Raw genomic sequence first — 11,035 nt, 5'->3', positions numbered from 1 at the left:
ACTAAACCAAGTCACCTTGTACTGTCATTGCTTCACTTCTGTTGTTGTCTGGGAGAAAAAAAAAAGCCTTCATGAAAGGTGAAAAGGGGATGTAGAAGGTGTAGGAATCTGTGTTGGCTCAATGGACAGTAATAGGAGAAACAGAGAAAGGAAGAGAACAAAATTCCCCGGGAAAAAAAACCATTAATACTAAAGAGGAACAGGAAAGAAAAAGGCATGAGCAGCCATAAAAAATCCAGCGCTGTCAGCTGAAAACTGGGGCAATCCTGTCATTAATGACAGGAAACCATACCTCTGTTGGCTTTCCCTGACCAAGCTGCAAGCATCTGGTGTGGAAGGAAGGTGACTCGAGCATGAGTGAAAATATCTAAGACATTGTGCACTTATTTTGTAAAGAGAGAATTCACTGAAAATTTGTCTGTCATTATCATATCCTCTGTCGAATGTGTTGCCCTTGGCAATGGGTACTCAGTAACTAATTTAGCTTTTTTGTTTTTCAGTAGCAAGATTTTCATGCTTGGTTCACCTAGTCGTTGTGATTTTCAAAAGCAAAGAACAAGCCGAGTCCCTGAACTATAAAATAGTTTATAAAACACATTTTGATTCCTGATGCCACCCATCCCTTGGCATTTAATGTATCAGTTGCAAGTAGATTGCTTGCTAATTGCTTTACTGGATCTCCTGTTTTCAGTCATAACTACATATTAAGTGGAGGTTGTAATGGTAGTCATTATTTTCTGTTTTACTGAGTTGAAACTGAGTGAAACTTTTACAAATCTGAAGTATATGAGTAGGGAAATATGAATAGACATTGGTGCCCACTTGGTTCTCTGCATGGGGCCAGGTTGTTGGCTGCTGTAATTCAAGGTGCCAAGTGCAGGTGTGTGGTAGTCCAGATAAAGGGAAACCCACAGCTTTCTGCAAAATAACATATGGCTGTGACATCTGAAGCAAGAACACCAAAATAAATTTTTCTCCTAAAAAAATTATAAAAATATAAAATGGTAGGGTATTTGACTGTGTGCACAAGTTCTTTCTAAAGACTTGTATCAAAGACACCATGCAGTAGTTTATATGGTGTCTGATTTATTTAAGTTGGGGGAGAAGAGCTGACTTGGCACTGCTGAGATTCAATTCTGTAGCTCCTGGCAGCCTAGGTAGTCCCAACCCAGTGCTTAGGTCATTCAGTCATTCCTTGCTTTGCGTTTATCATTTCACCAGTGCAATATTGTATAATAAAGTGGAGAAGTTAAGATACTGTGCACAATAGACATCAGCCCGTATTTAAAGCCCTAAGTGAATGAGCAGTAAATTCTTCTAGGAGTGTAAAATTCAGACAGCTTTCACTAAACCTGTCTGTGGCGACTCAAAGGGTGAACTTGAAACAAGTAATGCATGGTGTGACACTGAACCTTTCGTGATCACACGCTAAGTTTTGTAGACTTTAAAAATTCCATGGCAGTTTAGAAAAGACACCAGTCTGAGGTAAGAGTTTCTGGGAACAGACTCATTTCCCTTCACAGCACTGTTTTCCAAATCTGTGCTGATCGGAAGCTGTTACGTTAGGGAGCAAATATTGATTTTGCATGAGTTTAGTTTAATTCTGTCTTGGTATAAGTGTAATCTTTGACTCACTATAGTGCACTGACCCAGAAGACTTGACCTTTTGCCTTCACTGGGACTCTAGGATGGGTCCTTTCATAGTTTGGCCATTTGGATTGTAGACTCCTTGGGACAACAGCTGTTTCACATCAGCATCTGCGCTCCCTTTCTGCTAGGTGTTGTACAGATCTCAGGTGAAAACCTCCTTTAGGGGCTGACTCCAGGGCGCTGAGCAATCTTGATCTCAACAGTGTTGGCTGAACTAGTGGGTAGGCAGAAATATCTGTCCCGTCCCATTTCAGCAAGAGCATTGTTATGTTTCTGGGCAGCAGGTAGCACTGTCATCTCCCTCTGCATGGTCACAGATAGCCCTGCAGACAGAGAACAGACTGATGTTTTGGAGAACCTGTCCTTCGCCACTTCAATAGATTAGGTCTTTTGGAGGTTTTTGCTGCCTTCCTCTCCTCGCTCATTCTTTGTTCACTTTGGCTTTATTCCGATTTTAAAAAATATAGGACATTAAAGTTATTTTGGAGGTGTGGTGGTTTTCAGAGTTAAACAACACAAAAAAAAAAAAAAAGTACTTTCACTTCATTTAGTATTTTTAAAGAAGTAATAAGTAACACGGCAGGATACGGTTGTAATAATATGAACAGCTCTTAGGTATCTGAAGCTTTATTCCTCTGCCTCCTGCTTCTCCTGATCACTATAAGTCATGCATGAGCTATTACTTTTACTGTACATAATTTCTAGTATTCTTTGGGATCCAATCACTCCTCTGATAAAGTGATTTTCTGACTTTTTCAGCCATGCTTACATAGCTGTTTGTGTATGTGTGGGTGTAATTTATCTGTTTATTATAATTCTAATAATGAAAAGAAAGTGAAATGCTATTATAAAGCTCAGCATGGTAATCAGTTTGTTGTTATTGCTGATCATGACAATCATTTTAAAGTTTCCATTGTGCTAATGACACACCTTAATTTTTTCCAGGTTGGATAGGATTTAGCCATTACTTTAGTGAAGATATGTGATAGTAGAACAGGAAAACTAGGCCCTACTTCAACAAAGTGCTTCAGTATGTAACTTCACCCATTTGAGTAGATTTACACATTTTCAGTGGGCAATTTCCAATTACCAATCTAAGAACTTATGTTAGGTTTTTATGCTGGGGGTTGGGACCTTTATGCTGCTTTATAAAATCTAAGACTTGTGGGATTTTTGTAAATAAGGTGAATGTGACTTGTGTCAATGGGAAATAAACTTATATCTAGAGTAACTTTCAAAAGCTAGAAAATATAGTTTTTAAATTATGCAACCATATGAAAGCGAACTAAACAACAAAGCAATACATAGTCAAAGGGTAATGGATATGTAACTGTTTGTAACAATTACTTTCAAGAGAACCATCATAAAATTAGTTTTGTAACTAGCACAGTAAAAGCAGTGGAAACAATTCCTCAGTCAGTGGGTAAACAGATTTTCTAACATTGATGGATACAAGCTAGGAAAAGTATTGAATCTTCTTCTGTAATTAGCCTTTTTTTCCTACAAAATTGTCTCTTAATAATTTTCCTTCATGTCTAGTGCATAAAGGTATCTGTGTATATGAATTTAATTTATATGCCAATGATGTTTTATACATTGTCTTGTCTGCATCTCATTACTGTCATTAATAAGCACTCCAATACATCTCGTTACAAGGTTAATTGGGACAAATCTAAAATACGTCCCCTTTTATATTGTAAATATGATATCTCCTGGCAGCAAAATCCTGGTGGATGGACACAAAAGTTATGGTGCCTTATTAAGGGTTTCTGTATGGTATCATAGCTGCATTCAGCGACTACATTATGTTGTAAATACAACTGTACGGAAAATTGGCTGCATACAACATAATCTAGATGAAACATGCATTTTCCTAGTATTGGATTAAATATGATTGTGCTCTGTCTTTCTTTTTTAGTCCTACTTGTGGGCCACAGTCATTTATACTAAAAGTGTTGGTCTTTTTGCTAACAGATAATTTCTGATTTTGAATGCATATGTTTTTTTTAAAAGTCTGTTCCTTTACAAGGGTCAACTGTACCCTGCTATGGCCAATATAATGCAGTATTTTGCAAGTAAAAGGTGCTTTCTCCAGACAACAGATAAGAGCCTTGGTGCTTTCACATCAAAATGCATCTCATGTCAACATCTGCCAGAGTCATCTAAGATAACATACTAACAACTCTGTGGGTCACACGTATGCCTTCACTCCACAGGACCAGGGGTTAAAACTCAGGGAAAGTGGGACTTGCACTGAAACGTGCTCTCTGGTAGATGTGGCTTACACTGCCAAACCCTCCTGTCACACAGAGCAAAAGGACAGATGAAGTCTTTGTGACATGGCTGGACAACAGGGGCTGTAGAGCAAAGGGATGTCTGAGCACTGGGTTCCTATCCACGTATATTTTTGTCCTGAGGTGACTGTGGAGTCTCAATGATGACTCACTGAACTTGGAAGGTGTGTGAAGCCTCCCAGGCCTTACTGGCTTTACCTGAAGTCTCAGTTCTGTAATACACAGGCATGAAGATGATGTGTTGATCCATAGATTTCTCTTTGCACAGTTGAATTTCAGTCTTTCTGTATCCCTTAGTCAGGACATCAACATTAAACAAATTCTTGACTATAAGCAGCACCCAACTGGAAACAGAATCAAGAATTCTAAAGCAAGGGCTTTAGGCAATGGCCTGCAACTCTAGCTCCAGCCTTTCCTGCGAATTTCATGTCTGGATGTTGGAACACTGTGACTTATCTCAAGTTCAGTGCAAAATTTTATTCACTCTACAAGCTACTTGGCAAAAAGAAAAATAAAGACAACTCACATAATGGTGTTGCTATGAGAGGCACAGAAATACTCTTCATGTTCCCAGTTCAAGAAGGATGCAACAATACAAAACAGTAGACAAGAAAGTGAGTGTGTGTTACAGAAAATGGTAAATTCCAGCTACTCATTAGCACAGTAAGTCCGACTATTTTCCCTTGGCATAGACTGTAATGTCTCCCCAGGCATCAGCTAAGTAGCTTAGGAAGGCTGCGTATCTTAGCCCCAATTTAATTGATACAGTATTGTTACTTCAAACAAGCCATATTAGTGGCATGTTATCTCTACTGTTGTTTGTTCCAGACCCTAGGCAACAATTAATTTTGTCATGCCAACAAATATTTAATTTGATTTCTAATGTACCATTGCCATAACAACTTGGATAAATATATTCTAATAAAATCAATAGATTAGTTTTTTCTAAAAGGCAGCTAGTTAATAGGAATTTGAAGAAAACAAGACACAAGAAAAACACAAAACAAAACCCACACCACCACCACCCTGTATTCCGAGGCTGCTCAGTGGATCCGTGTAAGTCATGACTGGAAAGACAGTAACATAGAAACCAGTAGGTCAATGTCAATGAATATTGCACTATTTGTGGATAGTTTTAGTGGCCAGTTTTGCAATGCAAAACTGCATGGTGCAACCGAGACCCAAGCTCATGAAGCATTAAAGACAACTTCATGTGTCAGGACCTACTCTGGTCCTGGTGTAGGTTGGGCCTAAACACAGTGTTATGTATTAGTGGTACTGATTGATGCATAGATGACCAGCTAAATATCTTTCTTAATTATGTTTATTTGTCTAAAGAACCAGTTGAAACTTACATAATTCTTACAGGAAAATCATAGGCTTTTGTGTTAGAAGCAGACTGCAAGTAGCAATCTGTATTGCTAATGCTCAGTAAATGTTTTAACACAGAAATCTCTAACAACTGTTAACATGCTTGAAACCCTTCTAGGTTGGCAAGAGCAAACAAATAATAGGTATCAGAGATCTCATCCTGTGGAAAGTATGCCTCAAACCAAACCCCCAAACATGTGTTTTTATCTCTTGAAATCATCCAACACACACATGCATCTGTCAGCTCTGTCTGATGGTTAGACAATCCATAATGTACTGAGAATCACCTACATATTGTTTAAATTACACTTGCTCTGCAAGTGTCTGGAAAGATAAAGTTTGACCTTACTAACACCCATATGAGCCACTTTGCAAACACTTTTCAACTAACATGTTTGTGCACAACAAAGTAATTTGTTCCTATTATTCTAAAAATAAAATTTTGAAAATCTACATATTAAAAAAATCCACCATATGTTCAAAGTCCTACTCCTGATTTTTGACATACTCAGTTCTTCAGGATCTGCTGTAGATACTAGTGTACTTGTAGCTCTGTCTTCCAAAACTACTATATATATATTTTTTAATGAATGACCAGAATTTCCAATAGAGTCAATACAAGTGTCAAATAACCACTGTGACATACAAACTTTTTGAAAGGGCTTGGAAAAAAGATCACCCATAATCCATGTGTTTGTACATGTGCTTATGTTCTTGCTGCATTTTCAGGAAGGAAAGATTGTCAGGAGGGGAAGCAAAACCCAGCTTCTGTGTTTTTTTTTAAATCCATCAAGATCAGGCAAGGCTGTTGAGTTCGAAGTTGAGTATACTGTGATTCTGACCCAGGACATGTGTCCCCATACCCTGTAGAGGCTACGTGTGCCACTGGCAGCAGTGATGGACATGCCACTTTCACTTCCACCCCACACATTGGTGGTCTCTGAGGAGGCACATCCCTGATTTCTACCTTTTCTTTCCCTCCATACAGCTGAGCTAGTGTTGCTGCAACAAGTGAAGCCCTGACACAGTTTTCTTAATAATCTCTTGGTGACCCAAGGCATGCGCTTGCATTTCCATTTTCCAATGCTGGGTCAAGAACACTGCAGATACTCAAATCCCAAGAAATGTTGCAAGATACTATTTCAGTCCTTGATAATAGTGCTTTTAAGTGTTTCCTGAGTCAGAAGGACAAGGATGCATCCTTTCACTCTTTCTGTTCTTCCATGCCCTGAACAGACTAGGTAACAGACAGAACACAAACATTTCCAGAAGGTATCTTAACATGTTAAAGGATTTGTTTTCTGGGTCTTCTGCACAGTTTTATTCACTGGCTTTGGACAGTACTTCTCTTCTGCTTTGGTGCATGTGCAGAAAGTCCAAGGTTGCTCCCTGGACAAGTTTTGAAAAACGAGGAGAAATTATGTTGCTGTCTTTCATGTCTGCAATGGTTGGTTTGTGGACAACATGGGAATATTCATTTTCCTGGGAACAGAGATATTCTTAGTACTTACCCAGTGAAAACAGCAATCAAAGTGTCATCTAACTTTGGGGATTTTCAGACATTAAAACAAGGAATCATCTCCATAAGAATAATTCATAAAGCTTCTACCCTCTCTGAACATAACAAAGCATATTTTAATAACCCAAACACACTGGCTGAAAGGCCGTAAGTCTTTCTTTCATATAGTTATGAATTCCTTCCTAAAATTCCCTTCGCCGTAAAATATATCTGAAGAAATGGAGATAACTTAGCAAGCGTGGCTCTGTCCTAGCAGTCCTCTCTGACTGCTGTAAAACTAAACTATTCAAATGTTCTTCAAAAGCTGAAATAAAATGAAAAGGAAAATAGATTTGCCTCAGAGGCACCCACTTCTAATAGCTGAAGTGTTTGAAGTCCAAAAGGTTTCCAATGAATATGAACCAAGGAGCTCAGCTGCATTCTCCAGGTGCCTTCTCCCCAGGTAGATGAGACATCCTTCACATGAATGAAGGATTCTTCTCTCACCAAAGTGAAACTTTGACATGAGTTGTTGGATGTTTCTAAATTCTCCTTGTTTGCTCACCTGTAGCAAATGACACAGTCTCTTCTGTGTTTTTAAAAAAATATCTTCATAGCATTTTGGTGTCTCTTCAGACAAGTGAAGGTTACTTCACCCGCAAGAGCTGTGTAACAGGAAACTGAGACTCTGTGGGCTGTATTTCACTTTCATTTCTAGCGCTAATGGCACCAGTCTTTGTTGACACAGGGGAAATCTGTGGGCTAGAGAACATGGGACCTTTCTAGAAAAACTATAAAATTTGTTAAACTCAACCTGTTGTTTTTACAAATCTTGTTGATGGGAGGGAGCAGCATACCGTGTGCCTGGGGAGAGGTACTTTTCCTTTGTCACCAGACAACATCTCATTTCACCCCTAGATTGCTACCCAAACAAAAACAAGCCTTGAATGCCTAATCAGTGATGGTGTTTTGATTTTTCTCTCAGCCATAAGTACCACCAGGCAATCAGCAAGGAAAAATAAAATAGAGAAAAGCATGTTCTCTCAGTCTATTTTTAAATATAGGTAATTGGCATTTTCCCTTCTGCTAACATAAGTTCCAGGTAAGCACAGCTCAAATTGACCTCATCACACAACCCTCCAGGGAGCAGAGGATGGGAAAAAAAAAAAAAAAAAGGATTAGGAAGCTGCAATTTGTACCTGTGAACCAGGAGAAAGCAGAGCTCAGCACCCTGGCACCCACTGGGAATGCCTCAGCCCTCCCACCACCTCAAACCCTTTGTCCACTCTGGCTTGCCCCATGAGAGCAGCTGCGCCACACTTCAAGCAGAGGGATCAGGGACACCTCCTGCCTGTGTGCCACCAGGCAAGACATCCCTCAGCAGCTCTGATAACCACGCTTACTTCGGCATTTCAGTGCTCTAAGGTAGCACTGCATCCCTCCCCAAGATGCCTTGCTGGGCTCTTCCTGCTGCACCCAGTTTCTGGACAGACCTTGCAACCAGGGATGAGGCCTTCACCTCTGCCTGGATAAAACAAGTTGGCAGAAAGAACATGCCTTTACTGCTGTTCTGCAGACTGCTGGGGCTCTGGGATGCTTTGTTTACTTTGGTGGCAGATGCTTGATGTTCTACCCAAGTCCCCAAGACACTGCCTTGCAGTAGAAGAGGTGAAAGTACCCGTGGTCATGTGGGATCTAGGATGTGAGACAGTAATTTGGTAGCAAATATTTAGAAAATAAATTATTGAAAATGCTGGAGAGTGGGAGAGAAGAAAACAGAAGTGGTGCAGGCTCTTCCTACCAAAGGCTTCACAACCATCTCACTGATGCCTGAAGTACGGTCCCACTGCTGCAGAAATCAGGACCCAAAAAGGGTCCTGACTGCAGAAGTTAGGCCCATGGTCCCACTGCCTCACTATTACTCAAAGTGGAAGGGATTTGTGATGTGTATTTAGAACTGCCAGAGCAGTGTTTTGTTTTCAGGATGAGCACGGTACTTCTGAAGCCAAAGGTGACCACATGTGTTGCAGAGCAGATGAGGTTTTTATCCAATCAGATAAACTCTGCATTTTTCCCTAGAAAATAAGTAGGTTCATTTTGCTCTAGCAAAAAGAAAACTTTATCACTGTTGTTTTTACCAAATTATTCAAACTGAGTTTATTTACATAGTGGGAGACTGATCCTGATCTTCCCAGTATCTTATGCAAACTGGAAGCCACTCCTAAACGACTGTAGCACTGGTGCAAGTGGAAACAGCCAGGCTGCTGTGAAAGTAGGAGTTTTTTCTTGTCGTTCTCAGATGTACACTTCTGTTACTAAGGTTTCTTATCAGAAGAAGCACAATAGAACTAGAGTGTATGAAAATGAGAGCTCCAACCAAATGTCAAATTCACTGCTGATAACATGAGTTCAGTAGCAAAACCAAGACATTATAGCTTGTTTATCTTCTTATTGCATTGTAGCTGTCCCTTCTGAAACACAGGGATTGAAAGAAGTTGAGTAAGACGGCCTCTGCCAGCAGTTACCCTGTAAAACATATGAGAGGGTGGGGTTGTGTTTAAGGGAAATGTGTGTATTGAGAAGTACAGGAGAGGTGGCAGTGACCCACCCAGGAGGAATCAGAGATAGCTGTATGGACTGTTATCTTTCCAAACACAAGTGTCTCTATCTGGGGGACTCTGTTCTCTGCCCCTTTGATGGGGCCAAATGAACGTTTTGTGCCTGGTTGCATCGTAAGGTAGTTTCTACTTTGAGCATTATTATTTTATTTTATTTTTTTTAATCTGTTTGCAAAAGCAACTGTCACCCAAAGGCTGGCCTGGAGGGAGCTGCGCTGTTTGGCTTTAATGCATGATCAGAGGTGGGAAAACGGGAGAAGGACCATATTCGGAGTAATCAGCAAGTGGCATCTAGCAGTGGACTCGAGCACTTAAATGCAATGGAAGCAGGAGCTTTAAGCATTACAACCCTGAAAATCCTACTTACCTTCTGCCTAATGCAGGAGGCATAGAAAGCTGGTGGCTGTGAAGAGCAGGTTTTGCCTCTGTGGATGCCAAGAGCTTATCTGATTTTGATGGTACTAACCACTTCCATGTGTGTTCCCAAGGTGAATGCCACAAGGACAGTGGATCAGGCACTGTCAGTGGCACAGTTAGAAAAGCCTCTCCTTGCTAGGTGCACTTTGGAATTGCATTTGATCATAGCTTTAATTATTTGTTTGCAATCATTTCATAGAGTCAGCACTTCAGTTTGCAAGAGAGTGGAGCAGTGAGTCACGCCACAAGCTGGCACGGGCAAAACCCCTCTCTGCTAAAGAGCTGCACCCAGCAAGCGTTTCATTTGCCTGGGGGACCTGCAACCCGGTCATCCCCCCGCAAAGGTTGGCAGATCCTTGGTGTGACTGGCAAGCGTTCAGGGAGGTGGGACACATGGGACAAGTCACGCGAGCAGTGCTGGGATGTACTTCCCAGACATCATCTCCACCTGGTTGCTTTCTAGGACAGGGAGGCAATGCCAGCAACTCTTCACCTTGTCTTGTATTTTTAGGGAAAAAACACATGCTGCTCCATCCTCAGGAGGAATTGGTGTACTTTTGGGTGAAGGTCCAGGGAGAAAGTGCTGCTGGCACCCCAAGTGAGGTGCTTGGTGTGTGTCTCTGGAGCCATTTGTGGGGGTGGCTGTGGCTGCTGCCCCCTTGTTAGAGGCTCATCAGGTTGGCTCATAATGCTCTTAAAACACTGTAAGGCTCAAAATTATCTTTAAAAATCACTTTTTGAGGAAACAAATGTGCTTTTCTGTGAACTGACTGAATGTGCACGTGTAGCAGATACGTTGATATTAGGGGTATCTTTTAATCACCCAGTGAATTACAATACTAAGATAAGTGATGTTAACCTCAAAGGCAAGTATTTTTGTGTACTAATGTCTTATGAAGCACTATATCAACAACAACAAAAAATGTTCCTTTTTTGATACCAGTAATATAAAGGCTTATACATGTGTCTGTCCTGAGGGTTGCTTAAGAACAGTGAAACAATGAAGGCATTTGAAGACTAATAACAAAACTGAGCTCAGCCATTGATTGTATTTCGCTTGGTGTTTTAAAACAGGTTGTATGTTTTTCTTTCCCCCCCTACCCCCATAGTTAATGTTCATGAAACAAGTTTGCATGTGGTTTGGTTAGAATCCTAAGAAAATAAATACACTCAGGATGCCATTCTGT

Source organism: Patagioenas fasciata, chromosome 10, assembly GCF_037038585.1.
Source record: "Patagioenas fasciata isolate bPatFas1 chromosome 10, bPatFas1.hap1, whole genome shotgun sequence".
Taxonomy (NCBI): Eukaryota; Metazoa; Chordata; class Aves; order Columbiformes; family Columbidae; genus Patagioenas; species Patagioenas fasciata.
This window is presented reverse-complemented; position numbering follows the sequence as displayed.